Source organism: Drosophila melanogaster, chromosome 3R, assembly GCF_000001215.4.
Source record: "Drosophila melanogaster chromosome 3R".
Lineage (NCBI taxonomy): Eukaryota > Metazoa > Arthropoda > Insecta > Diptera > Drosophilidae > Drosophila > Drosophila melanogaster.
This window is the reverse complement of record NT_033777.3, coordinates 7,612,708-7,627,308: the sequence shown is the minus strand read 5'-3', so window position 1 is coordinate 7,627,308 and position 14,601 is coordinate 7,612,708. Positions and strand designations below refer to the sequence as shown.

The following is a 14,601-nucleotide window of genomic DNA, read 5'->3' as shown; positions in this document are numbered from 1 at the left end:
ATCATTGTGGTTTCATTTATAGTATATAGATATGACTTTCAGTCGGTCCCCGTTAAATGTGTTGTTATACGGAACAGTCCTTTCACGTAAACAGCTATCCCAGGACTCTTGAAGCCAGACGGCGACCTATGTGTACTCAACGTTACTTTTGTGCTGGAAATTTGAGAAGTATAAATTTTGACAGCCAGCTCACACGGACAGACACACGAGATTGCCCTGACCAGCAGGAAGCGAGCAATAAAAAATGTTACATGGATGGCAGGAAGAGCAAACTAACGGACACTTACTGGCACCCACACAGAGACACACTCACTCACACTTAGACGATGGCTGAGCCATAACAAATGCTTGGCCATACGTCACTCATACGCCACGTAGCCCGGCAGGATACGATGCAGGTGGTAGTAAGTCTTAAGCTGCTGTACACAAAAAAAAAAAAAATAGGAAATGGAAGGATTCCCATTTTTTTTTTCTAAGAAACCATATAAAAATATTTTTTATTCAAAAATAAACATTTGTAAATAATTCTAAGGGAGCTTTATGATTATTTTAACAGACATTATTTTAACAGACAGATCTGGTCAAACCCTTTTTAAAAATCAATTTTATTATTATCAGTCGGTTCCAAAACCGTTTCCTGTGCACTTGTCAGCTGCGTCATGCGTACTCAAAATGAAATTCAATAAAAACAAATTGATTGCTTCGGAGGATTTGCGTGCATGCTGAAAGGCAAAGGTAAACACCATCCGCACCCGCATCCGCATTCGCCTCTATTCGGCTTACCCCACCTTTATGTTAAGTGGCACCTGACAGATTGTCAGCAGAGGCGAGGGCGACAAACTAACGCTGCGAGCTGACTTTCTGAAAGGCTGGGAGAGGGTATGTACCTCAAGCACGTCGGTCGATCAATATTTGGCCAGCGGCGAGGATTTATGCCAGCTCATTTGACTGCGTGCCTGCCATACAGTCCTAGTGTTTCCGACTTGACAACTTGATTTGGATGCGAGAAGCCAATGCCCAAGGCCTGCTCTATTCCCTGCCACACACATGCCGTGAAGTCCTGGCATAAATTCCGAAAGTAGAAAATATCGTTTGTTGCTCATTTGATGTGCGCTCACGCATGATTCCATCGGACTTTCCGGCTGTGTTTCAAGGCGATTTATGTGAAGGACAGCAGAAGTTTGCTTTCGCATTTGGGCAAGGAGCATAAAACACATTAAAGTCCCTTTTGCGATCGCCATAAAAGTCAAGTCAATTCGCCTGCTTGACCCTCGAACGGCACACAGAAATATTGTACTAAAAAGGTGAACATTAAAAAATCATGAAATCTCTACGAGCTACGAGCAAAGTGTACTGAAATCTCGAATGTAATGCTATTTCTTTCGGGCTTGAAGAAAATCCAGACAAAATTTTAAGCACTTACCGAAAATCTCCTCGAGATAGATGAGTAATAACCGATTCCATATTTCTTTTCTTTCATTTGTCTTTTGCATCAGCAGCAATCAGCCTCATGCACCGAAACAAAAAAATAAGTCTAAAAAAATCATTTAATTAAGAATTACATAATACGACATAATATATAATTGGTAATCAAAAGTTTGCAAATAACTATTGAAATGGTTTGAGTATTTTAATTTTCTAATTACTTAGCAGATTTGTTTTTAGTGCAGCGAATCATACTGAATTCTTACTCACGACTTCCTGCTCAACCCAAGCTAAATCCCCCATCACAGCATGAATTATTTCGAGTCCCTGCCACACGCACCCTGTTAAAACCTTAGACAGCTATCAGAAAACAATACAAATCCACGGCGTACAAATATAAACATTATTTAAATGTTTCCCAAAAATATGCTACAGCAAAAACAAAAAATTTGAGCAATATGAAGGAAGGGGAATGCAAATGTAAGGGCGGCAGCAGTAAAAAGTGGGACACAAAGGGGCCAACGGCGAAAGGCGAAAACAAAAATCAAATAAATGGCAATTTAATACACTCAACATGCCATTCGAAAGCACCAACGATTGCTGTTTTTGTGTTGAAATTGTTATTGAAGCAACATAAATTTGCCGCACGAGTCGTGTGGCTCAGTTATTTGAATATGGCCGCACAACAAAGGAATATCCCCCATACATGGGATGTGGCGGATTTGCCAAAAGGGTTTTACACCGAAATCAACCAAAATTAAATAAAACTCGGACTGGAATTGTTTGCCGTCCGCCGCACTGCATTGTATCTGCGAATGCGTAGTCCAATTTATTTTGTAAGCCGCCGAAAATGAAATAAAAAATCTGTTGACCCGCCGTCATTGCAAATGCGATAACGGCTAACAGCCATGCCGGATGCGGCTGCGAAGGACACGCAGGACACACAGGACACACCCCCAGCCAGCACATTTTGTTCGGCATACTTTTGGGCGCGCCGTAATTTGCTTTATTTAATTTTGGCCAGTCGTAAATCTGAGCAATCAGCGCGTCGGAAGACAAACAGGCCATGCACAATCAATTAGCATCAATTAAGGTGCTCAATGAGGCAGAGGACGTGGATCCCAGATGCGGGCGATATATTCACGTCCACACGCCCCCAACTCGATTGCAATTCCAAGTTCTTGTTGCATTGTCCGTCATGCAAATGATAACTAATTAAATGCGGATGGGAAAACTGACGTTTCTGCTGGCCGACGCCCGATGACGACGATGCCGTTTGCTCTGTCGCCTGCAAAGTTGTTCGAGCGTTGTGTCAACTTCTTGCACAGATAATGAGTTAATGAGTTTGTCAAAGTTGCTGCAGCACAAGTTGGCCAAGAAGAGGGGCCTCTTAGCAGCAACCAGATACCAAGCAGGCGGTGGATGCAAAACGCCAACAGGATCTCTTACGCTTGCAATCTGAACTTGGCAAAGGATGAGATGAGCGCGTTGTTTGCGAGAAGTACATTTCGTAACTCTTGCTGCCATATCCCATTAATTAACAGTGGGCTTTTAGTTTCGCTCAACTTTAATAGCAAGGCTAGCCTAGTGAAGTCTTCTAAAAGAAGCAGGTACGGCGACAAAGTTCTCTTGAAAACATGTTGAAAACTGTGCAGCAATACCATCTTTAGTAAGAATGTTTAGCATATCCTTTCTTATAATAGCAGTTAAGAGTTTAATCGCTATTTAGCACTGGATAATTAAGTCATATTATATAAAACCACGAACTGTAATATTTGAAGAATATGAAGTCATAAAAATACAAACAAGCAATAACTATGGCATTCGCGCAACGAAATGAAACGAATGAAATTTATTGAGCCTTGGGCCTACGAAAGCGGGCCAGGGACTCGATATATATACATGCGAATATGAAATATATATTTCAAGGCACAACTTCAATTGTGCCAATAATTTTAGAAATTTATGGCTCAACTTCTTGATTTCGCATTGAAATTTTACGCACTACTTGCTGCGCGCCGGAAACTTTGACAATAAGCAGCAAAGCCAAAAGCGTCGAATCCAAAGCCGGGGCACACATAAAACAAAGCAAACGACCAGGCAAACAGTGGGTCACACATTTTATGAGCCAACTCTGAACGGAGGGCACTTAAACCGCAACAAAGTTGTATGTGTTTCGACTGAAATCCCGCTCGCCGGCCCACTAATCCGACCCACTTTCCACCCTATGGCATTAAATCGGGCGCTTCAGCTTTTATGTGAATACTTTTCACAAATTTATTTATACAACTCGTTTCGTTGCCTGCTTAGGGATATTTAATGGCACAACACTAGTGCTCGAACTGTATTTTAATTAAGACATTTTCCCAGAAGCAGCCAATATTTGCATTGCTAATATATTGGAATTGGTCTTATGAATACCTACTATCTACCCGTCCATCAATAAGCCACAGTAATAAATACGATTTCCATTGATTTTTAGTCCTGTACGACTATTAGGCTTTGTGGATATCAAGAAGGTAAGATTAGGAGAAATTACACTTTTCAAACAAAACAACTGGCAGCATGTTCTGCAAGTTTTAATTTTAATTAAAATGATCTGCAAAAATATTTCATGGTTGAAGATTTTATCATAAATGTTTTAAGTTCCCATTTCATATCCGCAATAATTATACTAATATACAAGCAAATATATATAAAATATAATTTGAAAACAAATTAGTTAAAATTAAACTTTTTTTTCGTATAAATTATGAGAACAAAAAATATGAAACAAAGGTGTTCTCATAGATTGATTGGAAGCTACACAAAAAACAAGTAATTTAATTATACAACACTAATAGAATTTCTGATTTCTGATTGCGTATTATGCAATCTGATTATGATGTGATGTGCAAATTAAAAGAGAATGAATTTCTGCTGGTTCGCTTAGAGTTGACACTGGATGACTTGAGGACAGCCAAACATTTCAATTTCATGAGCTCATGTTATGGACGCTTAATGAAGCCGCAAGCATTTCAACTTCCCAACCGCAGAAAGTCACAAGCCCAGCCCTTTTCACTGCCCCTTTCTCCACCAGATGGCAGTTTATTAGCCAATTTAAGACAAAAGCTGCGACAGGCCACTCCAAGCCATCCTGGGTCCTTCACTCTTTGCCTGTGGTGCGTTTTATGTGCTGCGATGAATTCTGGCGGCGTTTTTGTCGGGCTGCCATTCATTTAATGACTCAAGCACACACACACACACACACACACACACAGAAAATAGGTGGTGCCTCGGGGCCACGCCCCCTGCAAAAGTGCAACTGTTTAAGTTTCAAGGCTCCCCACCTCCAGTCGAAACTGTGACAAGTGTTTGACTTTGTCTTTAGTTTTCCGCCCGCTTTCCACAGACTTTTCCGCCGGCTTAGTAAGTGGCACTTTCTCGCTCTGGCATAACGTTAATTATACGACTCGTTGACCGTGCTATTGAGCTCAGTTTTTGGCTTGAAATGTATAAAACTTTGTCATACTTACCACTCTCCCCAAGGGGGCATTTCCTTGACTTTTCTCAAGCAGTGTTGGGGGATGCCAACTGTCACTTAGGTGTAGTTAGAGCTCTTACGAAATATCTAATTCTAACTAAATCCAATTTTGAACTGAACTTTTAGCTTTTTTTATATATTATATAAATCTGATAAAGAAGCTACTTTTCATATTTAATTTATGACAGTTGTTTACCACGTCAGTGCAGCAATTGTAACAACAGCTTTTTGCTTCCACTTTCAGGTATGTGAAGATTGCTGAATTGAATGTGCAGCAAAACGGTAAAGGTAAAATATTAATTGAATTACTTCCAAGTTGGCCACAAAGCCACATTACCACAGTAAGGCCAAATATTTGACAGAGGCAGCTGCTGGAGTAGATTCAGCACACAGCCGCAAGGACTCTGTGCTGCTGGTCCTGATGCCGATGCCAAAATGCAAATCAGACAAACGCATTTCATGCATGCCTGGCACTTTGGCCCACCGTCGGCAGCAGCAGTGAAAGCTGGCTAAGTGGAAATTACAAGGCGGAGTCTAGCTGATAATGCTGAATGCCAAGCCACAGCCAGACAAAAGCGCTTCCTGAGTGCGGTTAGCTTGGCAGAATTTTCCCAGCATCCGCTGCCTATTATTATACGCATCTATACTTTTCCATTACGGCTGTTCAAGATGCGGCCCAGCTCTTCAGCCTGAGAGGTAGCAAAGTGCCTAAGCAGGACTCGATTTCGGCTTTAAGTAAGCTCTCTAAATAAATCCTTAGCGTTGACTTACAGTGGGCGACTAATAAGAAGGATATTGCCAATGGGCTAAAAAGTATTTTTATAAAACAGCCTACAGCCAGTGATTTTCAATGATGATGTCCTTTTTTACCAAATATAAATGTATACTTTGTTGTAAATGTTGAGGTTATCTTAGCTGAAATCGGTAAAATTGAAAACAGTAATTAAAATAGGCAAGAGAATTTATAAATTATTATAGGCCAATTCGATTAAGAATTAAATTAAGAAAGCAAATATGTATGCATTAGGAACCCTTCGCATAGATCCCAGGACCTACAGCTTTTCGCACTTTGCGAGTATTCCACAGACACTGCTATTCTATCATTCATTATTGAATAATGGAGTAAATGAAGAAACTTGTTCGGCTAAGCAAAGCCCATGTGTGCGAGCCACCTTAATTTATAATGCATTGCGGCTGCTCCTGCTGCTGTTGCGGTTAATGAGACTGCCAACCAGTGGTTGACCTACCAATATCCCACTACACATATCCTTTCGCACGTGGCAACCACGTGGGTTCCGGTATATATTGTTTTAGTTCCTTTTCATTAGACTGCATAATCACCTCCAGACGCCAGGCATTGTACATATTTGCCTTTGTAATATTTCATTTTGCCAGCAAGACTCTTTAACTATTTATGGGCCCGAGCTACACACAAAAACGCACTTAGACTCTTTGCCCAAAGGAAACTTGCAATTTTGACCAAATAATTGAATATTTTAGTTGCATGCAGACCGGAGGATATGTATACATAACTATCAGCTAATATTTATTGGTATCTAACGGATACATGCCTTTGTAATCACAAGATAAAGCGGACACTGCTACATGTTTTCTTTGCGCATGTTATTTTAATGAACTGAATGCGGTGTGTTTATTTTGAGAGCCTCACCAAGGCATTTGTGGAATGGCATTAATATAAATTGGCTATCTAAAACGTATTTTCGCGCTTGAAAATACAGAGACAGAGCCTGTCCCAATTTGCCATCAATGTGTCAAGTTGAATTTGAAAGCTTCTTAAAATCTTGAACTCATAAAACGGTGTCCCACAAAATATGATACAAAAGTTAAACACACATACCCGCCGAAACAAAGACCTTTCGCACACACACATGGGAAGACCAAAAATAATAAAATGTCCTGGGGAGAAGAAAACATTCAAATCGTTTCGAAAATCAGGCCAAGCTTGTGCTTTTTGTCCTGGGTGGAGGAAACTTGGATACGGATACGGATTGGGGTTTCTGGTTCGCCGCAGCAACTGTGCGGGAATATCTATGCCACTCCCCACATTTTTGTTTATTTTCCAGGTCTTTGGGGAGGCATAAATAATAAGCAGCTGCAATTGCCATCGGAAAAGCTGAATTTTGCCGTGGCTGCGTTAAATATTTATCCTTTTTGCTGGCTGATTCAGTGCGTACCACATATAATAGCCTCACTCTCGGTGCTGACATCACCGACGTTTTCAGTTAGTTGATTGGAAGGCTAAGTGCACTGGATTTTTATATACAGACAACTAATTGGGCTAACTGTCCGACATAATCAGATTATTCCCATTGGACGCTCATATATTCTACTTTTTTACGGACCATCCTACATTCAAGCTATAATTCGTGTTTGCATTTATAGAAATCCTAAAAGTGCTGAAGCTAGAACTGAAAAAGGAAAGTCCCATATTGAATTTAATATATCTTATTTTAACCGATATATGCATTACTTATAAACAAATGATTTAAGGCACAGGATGTTGTTCTTTGCCATTTTTGTCTACATGTACCTTTTGAACTTTAGATATTGCTAAATTTATTTCTGTGTAACCTCAGGGTTCTGGAAATGCTAAGAGGTGTCCTGTCAATGTGCGTGCCTCACATGCAAATGGCATTAGGGTTTCTTGCCGAAGGCGTGTCTGCGCCTTAATTATGCTGCAAACTTGCCACACTCGATACTGCTCGTGTGGACTAAAAGCCAGTGGATAGTAGCATTTATAAGCATGTGGTCTGCCCACAATTAGCAAAAGTTGCTGCAGATGTTTCATGCACAAGTTGCCCCGGGTGCAGAGAGCTTTCCCTTCGTGGAGGTCCTTCGATTCTACCCCAATATTCCTTCTGGCTGCGGTTTTATCTGTATTTCATCGCAACCCCTCCTTCCACAAGGCTTGACACATAATGAAACTTGATTTAGCTGACAGCAAAAAGTCACGTACAATGGTGCGTATTAGTAATCTTGTGTTGACTTTGTTAGCAAGCACTTGAGCATGTCGCAACGGAAAAAGTTTCCTCCGTCGAATATATATCTATACATCCATACATAGTGGAATACAAAGAATGGGCGAATATAGTGGAAACACATAAGTGTCTGCGCGCCGGTTTGTGCATCCTAACTGGGTTAGTGCATAGTTTCATAAACTTGACCAACTTGATTGGCAACCTAGGGTGGCTCGGACTAAAATGTGCCACTTCCGGTACCTTGACTTTAAAATGGAAAATACCGCATTCGCAGAAGTTGTATATTATGTTAAGTCGCAGTTGCGTTAGATTAGGGATTAGGGATTAGGGATTGAAAACATAAAAAATACTTAAAATTAAACTATCTAAGCGGTTCCGGAGGAAGGGGATCTTTGGCAAGTTAACAGCTCAATATAAAAACACTTTTGAAAACTTTACTAGCATAGCACGAAACAGGCCATATCTTCTGAACAACTGAGGATATGTCGTTGAATATGCTTTTCCCAAGTCTATGAATGATGTAACAGAAAATGGCGATAGACATTAAAACTTAATTTATTTCTTTTCCTTTGTTTGTTTGTTTTGTTTGGAAGACAAGGCTGTCTATTTTTTTTTTTCTAATTTTCAGTTCTTGATATTAGAAACTTATGAATAAGGTGTTGAGGGTGTGATTGCCACTTACTTCTTACCTCGTCATCTACCAAATATTTATACCAATATCTTACAATCAATACATAATTTTGTTTAATTCGTTCAATTTATTTTAGCGATGCTCACCTCTAGGTAAAAAGGACAATTGCATGTGGCCCGGCATTTTGTCGGCACTTGTTGTCTGGCGTAATTACTACACGCATTCAACGAACATTTGACAGCCTACCCACTTGGCTAATAGAATTAGACCATAAACCGCTTTATTGTCTGCAGTAATAGGAGTGTATGCGTTACACAACAAAGCATTTTTATGACAGCTCGCCGATTTGCTCGCCCTGGAAATTGGCGAAAAACTTCGAGCCTGAAAGTAACCTCATTAAATTCAACGCCTCCCTTTTGCATACGTATGTGTGTATTTGGGCAGGACCAGTGGGGCGTGGCTAGGCTGGTCAAGCCATAAAAAATGGAACACATTTCGGAGAGGCAAATGGCGAGCTCGGTTGACGCACTGCAGGTGCGGCACATTACACGAGGGGATATCGCCAGTCGTTTTGTTGAAAGTCACTCTGTATGATTGTTAGGCTGCTTATGCTTGGGTGGACAAAAGAGGCAAGGAGTATCCTAGATACCCTAGGATAGAAAGGTATTACTAGGTACTAGGATTCCCTAGCTTGGAAAATTATAGAATAAAATTGAAACATTAAAAATCGTACTTCTGTTTTACAAACAGTTAATATTTAAAAAGAACCTACAATAAGATCCATAATAATAATAGCTGTCTTAATCAAATTTGTCTATTGTTTTACAATTCACTTTGAATCATATTTTTTTGTTAGGCAAAGTGAGAGGTTATCACCTTTCAACCACCTAAAACATGACAAGCCTTTAAATAAATATATGAAAATCTTGCATTCGAATGTTATTAGATTATAATGAAAGCAGCGAAAAATAGTGCTGAAATAGCTTTAGGGAATCTATACATACCTTTATCCTTAATAGATTTTACTTCGTTATGCAATCCCCTACGAGAAAACGGGAACCAACATTAGAAAAAAAACGAAAACAGCAGAACCGAGGAAAAGTACCCAATATAAAAAGGCATAAATGGAACTGCCAAGGAAAAACAACTTGGGAAGCCAAAAGAAAAAAAAAAACAGAAAAAACAAAACAGAGGCAAGCAAAAAAATTCCATGTTTTCAGCTAACTAAGACCTTGGCCCAAGGGAATTAAGCAGAAGAGGCTGGCGTAGCCTGAAAACCTGATGAAAACCAGAAGCTGGCTCGTAATTATCGGAAAAACTGCAAGGTGAATTTGAGGGCTAGCTTGGATAGTTGAGCTTTAAGATGAATGATAATCAAAATCAGACAGGACAAATGCAATTCGTGCCACAAGCCTCATTAGGGTTTTTTTCAAGAAATTAAGTATGAATTTATAGAAATATTAAATAAGTAATCCAAGCAATATGCTTGAATAGCAATTTATCTTCCCTCATTTTGCATCAATTTTAAAAAGGCCTTTCTTTAACTTTATTCGCGAAACGAGTGTGTTTGAAGGGCGGTTTTTTATACCATGTTTCAGGTTTCACCAACACTCATACACAACTCGAATCTAGAGCGTGAAAAATCAGCGACACTTGTGCTCCCGTTGGCTTGTTAGCCATCAGCATCTGTTGCCGTGGAATGTTGGTAGCGCCCCAGAAAACGGCCCCCAGGCCCAGTCAACGGATCTCCAGCCACATATCCCTCTTTTTTGCTGCAATGATGGTGGTGTGGTGGGCAGGGGTGTTGGCAGTGGGTGGGACCCGTGGGATGGGCGGGATAGGTGGCTGGGAAGCTGTGCTAACAAGATTCGACATTTGAACGAGAGTAATCCATCAGCTAACGTTGAGTACAAAAATGGATTAAGAAGAAATGTGTGTGTGTATAGTATACGGACGCGAAGGTTTCAGTTTCATATCGGGCCACGGGTTTTTCCTCCTATTTTTAAATCGCTTTTAATGTGCGGCATTTGGTCTCGTTTTTCTTCGCTTATCCAGCCGCTAGGATGTGCTTCATTTTTCACAATGGAATGAAAGTTCAATTATTTGATTTGACAGGCCCTGCCAGTAACTGGCATCAAAGACGACGGCTGCGAGCATCAGATTTACTCGCACACAAACAATCGCAAAAGCGACTGCCACAACATATTTTATATCGAACATGACTTTGACTGCACCATTGAAGTGTAATTTATTAACTTCCCCGAGGCGAAATCAGTTTTTGCGTTTGTCGAGCTCTGAAAAGAGTCGATCGATAAACCATTCCTTGTCAATACTTCAAATCAAGGTGAGGAGGGCGATACCCCGGTTTGGATATTAACATTGTCAGTGGCCTTATGTACAGCGCATCGATTCGCCATCTTCCCTTATGGTACTTATAAAAAATGGTAATCTATTTACTTGGTTTATAGTACCACTTAAAAAAAAAAAAAGTGTTTGCAACTTGAACATTGCGGATAGATATATATTCCTTTAGTGTGAAAGGAATTCAGCTTATTTGCCATTGCACGAGCATTTCCTTTAGTGGTAAAAAAGTTTGATTAACCCCAGCAAATTAAGGTGAAATACACAAATCCTGATATCTTTCCCATTGCTACCCTCATGGCCTATGAGCTGTGTATTTGATGGCTTCGGTTTACGTTTGCGATAAAGACGAACCCATAAACAACACACTCAGCTGGTTGATGGTCCGTGGGCACCGATGGTGTACATCCACCTTTTCGTTCCATGGCCTCGACTACAAATTTTAATGAGCGGGCAGAGCCCATCTGCGGGTTCATTTTTGGGATCAGCCCGCAGTCAAATAAAATGCTTCTCCCTGCGGTTTGGTAACCCGAAACAGCAACTGTTAGGTTTTATTTGTTTTGTGGGCGATAAGTGGTTGACAATGTCGATTTTGCTTTGCATTGAGTAAGCCGAAAGCTCCAAACTAAATGTTAGGTTGACTGGCTGATTGGTAAAATGACTTTCCCAAGGGCATGGTGACCAGATTTCAGTAAGAGTAAATTTACAACTTTCTTTAAGAAGGAGGAAATATGTTTTGTGAAATTCTTAATTAATTAAATTATTATATTATATTTTCGTTTTGATATGGTGCTCTGCCAAGCAAAAACCAAGTCAATAGTGGCTCCTATCTAAGATTTTAAAATATCAGCGGCTTGTTTACGCTGCCCAGTCAAAATCCATTCGATTCTCATCCATTTTCAAGTCAAAGGCCTCTACCAAATCACACAGCCAATCGAAATTCCAAGTGTGAGAACCAATTTGCGACTATTAAACGGGCCCCAGAAACACAAGGAGCCGTGTATGCCAAAAGGATCGGATCGAAAAGGAAAGAATGAAAGCCGTGCGGAGCAGTCTGCTGTGCAATGCATTTTGTGTGGGTGGTGGATTCGGATACAGACGGGATTTGAATGGCAGCAAAGCCAAAACGAGCAGTCAAGTGGGTGTGTTTTACACTGAAAAGTAGAGGAGTTAAAAAGTAATTTTTAATCTTAAATCCTAATATTATAAATGGTACATACATTATAAACAAAAGACCGTAGCATTTAGGGTTTCGCAGTTTATATTGATATTTTTTGCATTTTTAATTTCGGATTCCAATATCGTTTTTCGTGTGCATCTGTGTGTGAAAGCCAATCTCGGGAAAGGCGACAGGCAGAGCTTGCTGAGCTACGAATACAAATTGCAGTACTTGTATCAAGATACATTCGAAGAACGGGCGAGCCACTGAAGCAGAAAGTTTGAATGGCTAAGGGGGTAAGTGGAGAAAGGCAGTCTGGAAATATTTGCATAGGTGACTACCCCCTTCCTTCCATTACGCTTTCTGGCCCCCTTTTCCCTGTTTGCTCGCATATTGATATGCTTTTGGCCTTTTGTCGACCCTAAATGCCGGGCTGAGCGCTTAAAGGCAATCAAAATCCCTGCCGGCAGATACGTTGCCTAAATAGTTAAACGCGAAATCCCCGCGTGGAATTGAGCCAAGATTTGGCTAGTGGGTGAGTGACTAGTTACACTATGACATTTGTTTGACTTTGCTTCTTGCCATAACCGAGCTCCTTGAAACTTGTGTGATTTTCATCCAAGTTTTTAGGGGCGAAAAGCCATTGACAAGACTTAAGTCATGTTTATGTTTAGAGAAATTTGGTGGGACTGGAAAGAGGACAACATTCTAATCCTCGTAGGAAAAATATAATTCCTAAAAATACCTAATGAATACGAAAAAATTTTTAAGAATAGGCAATTTAAACAAAAAAAAAACATATCTGAAATAAAATCATGTATTGTAGGTTTAGATGTAGTTTACATATTATACATTTTTTGTACAAATAATTTCATAACATTTCAATACAAAAAAATGAGATTCAAAGCTCTCGCTGCAAAGGGTATTGCTGTCTTCGTTTTTGATTCGCTAATGAGAATCACATCAGCGCGCTCACATTAACAAGCACACACCATGAAGTTTAGCCAGGAGGTCACAGATTGCGTATACGCCACGTCTTACGCTTGCCTGCCACCTGCTCGCTTGTTAGGCGAAAACTGTTTGCTGGCTGTGGAAACTAATTAAAATATGCACAACTTGCCAAAATACTTAAAAGCAGCACATGTGGGCACGAGACGCAGAATGAGGTACTCTGCGGCATGCAGAAAATGTTGGTAAACGCCGCTTTTGCAGTTTTTTGTAATTTTCCACTCAACAGATTTCTCGGCTCCCCTTGTTACCTTCCATTCTGTATGCCGTTTACAAAAAGTTGAGGGAACCGGGCAAAATGGGTGTCTTAAATGCTAGAAGCGGGCTGCCTTTACAACAAATAGTTTATTTATGCGCTTATTCTTCGTTATATATGCACGGGCCTTTTGTGTTGTGTTGAGAATTAATTTAAATTTCTTTCTTGGTTTCTGCTTAGTTGCAGGCGGGAGTGCAAAATTATATGGACAAAGCAGCAGTGTTCGGTATGAATACATTTTTGCATACCAGAAAATGGATGTGCTTCAGCCATGAAAATTTTAATGGACCCTAAATTCCAGATGAGGAGTTCGTTCTGTAACAGATATTCTGGGGAAATGGATTTTGCAAATGGCTACGTTTTCATTTTGATCGTTTGAAAACAGTTGTTATGTAAAGCATCGAAAATACTGCGCGCATTTCCAGGTTTCCCTTAGGTAAACGACGTCCGCTGTTTTTGCTAAAGTTCTTAACTAATTTTCTTGTTTTCGTGTTTCAAAGTCGAGTGAGCCATGCGAAATAGAAGCGCTGAAACTGGCAGAACAAACTATCGATAAACTTTCCTCTGCCTCCAATGCCGCAACAGAGATCAATTAAAAAGATTTGTTTCCAGCTTGAATTTTGTTTTCAAAACAGAAATGGCATACATTCTTTTCTGAAAGAGATTCTTCAGTTTTAAAGCCACCTGCTACACGATAATTTAATTGAATGTGCCAACGGAGCAGGGAGAGTAATTAAAGTCTTCGTTCGGGATGGGCAGGGCGTTCAAATTAAGCCGAAACAATTTCGGATGCCTTTGTTTATGCCATCATTTGGGCCAAAAGCTAGAGCGGCCCGGAACGCGGCAGTAGGCCACTTGACGCCTAATGACCAATTTAATGGGAAGGCGGAAAGCTCCATGGCGCTTTGTGTCCAGGGAACATTTGCAAATGAAATGGCCTGAACAATGGCAGGAAGTTCGAGGAGGGGACTGGCGGCGAGAGCACTTCGACTGCCTGCCGATTACCTGTTCGGGGTTGTTAATTAAGTTTAGGCAGCCTAAATGTTATGGCAAAGTTTTCTATTACCGAGTTGAGCCGGGAAGAGAGGCGGCCACACGTCCCTTAATGAGGCACGTAGGCGTATGAGTAACGCAGTCAAACAGGTGAATTTACGGGACAGACGACGTGACACACAAAGTCCACCTCTCAGACAATGGGGCGTATGCGCAGTGCACAGGATAATCACCTTTCCTTAATTA

General features: G+C 40.5%; 1 protein-coding gene and 1 long non-coding RNA gene across 3 annotated transcripts in view; both read left to right on the top strand.

Annotated features, from left to right (window-relative positions):
- Nlg3 (Neuroligin 3) overlaps positions 1 to 14,601 on the top strand; it is a 69,154-nt gene that overhangs the window by 12,126 nt on the left and 42,427 nt on the right. The window lies entirely within an intron of this gene.
- Positions 19 to 427, top strand: lncRNA:CR44332 (long non-coding RNA:CR44332). Its single transcript, NR_125101.1, has one exon. It is a non-coding gene; the product is annotated as a long non-coding RNA:CR44332 (long non-coding RNA).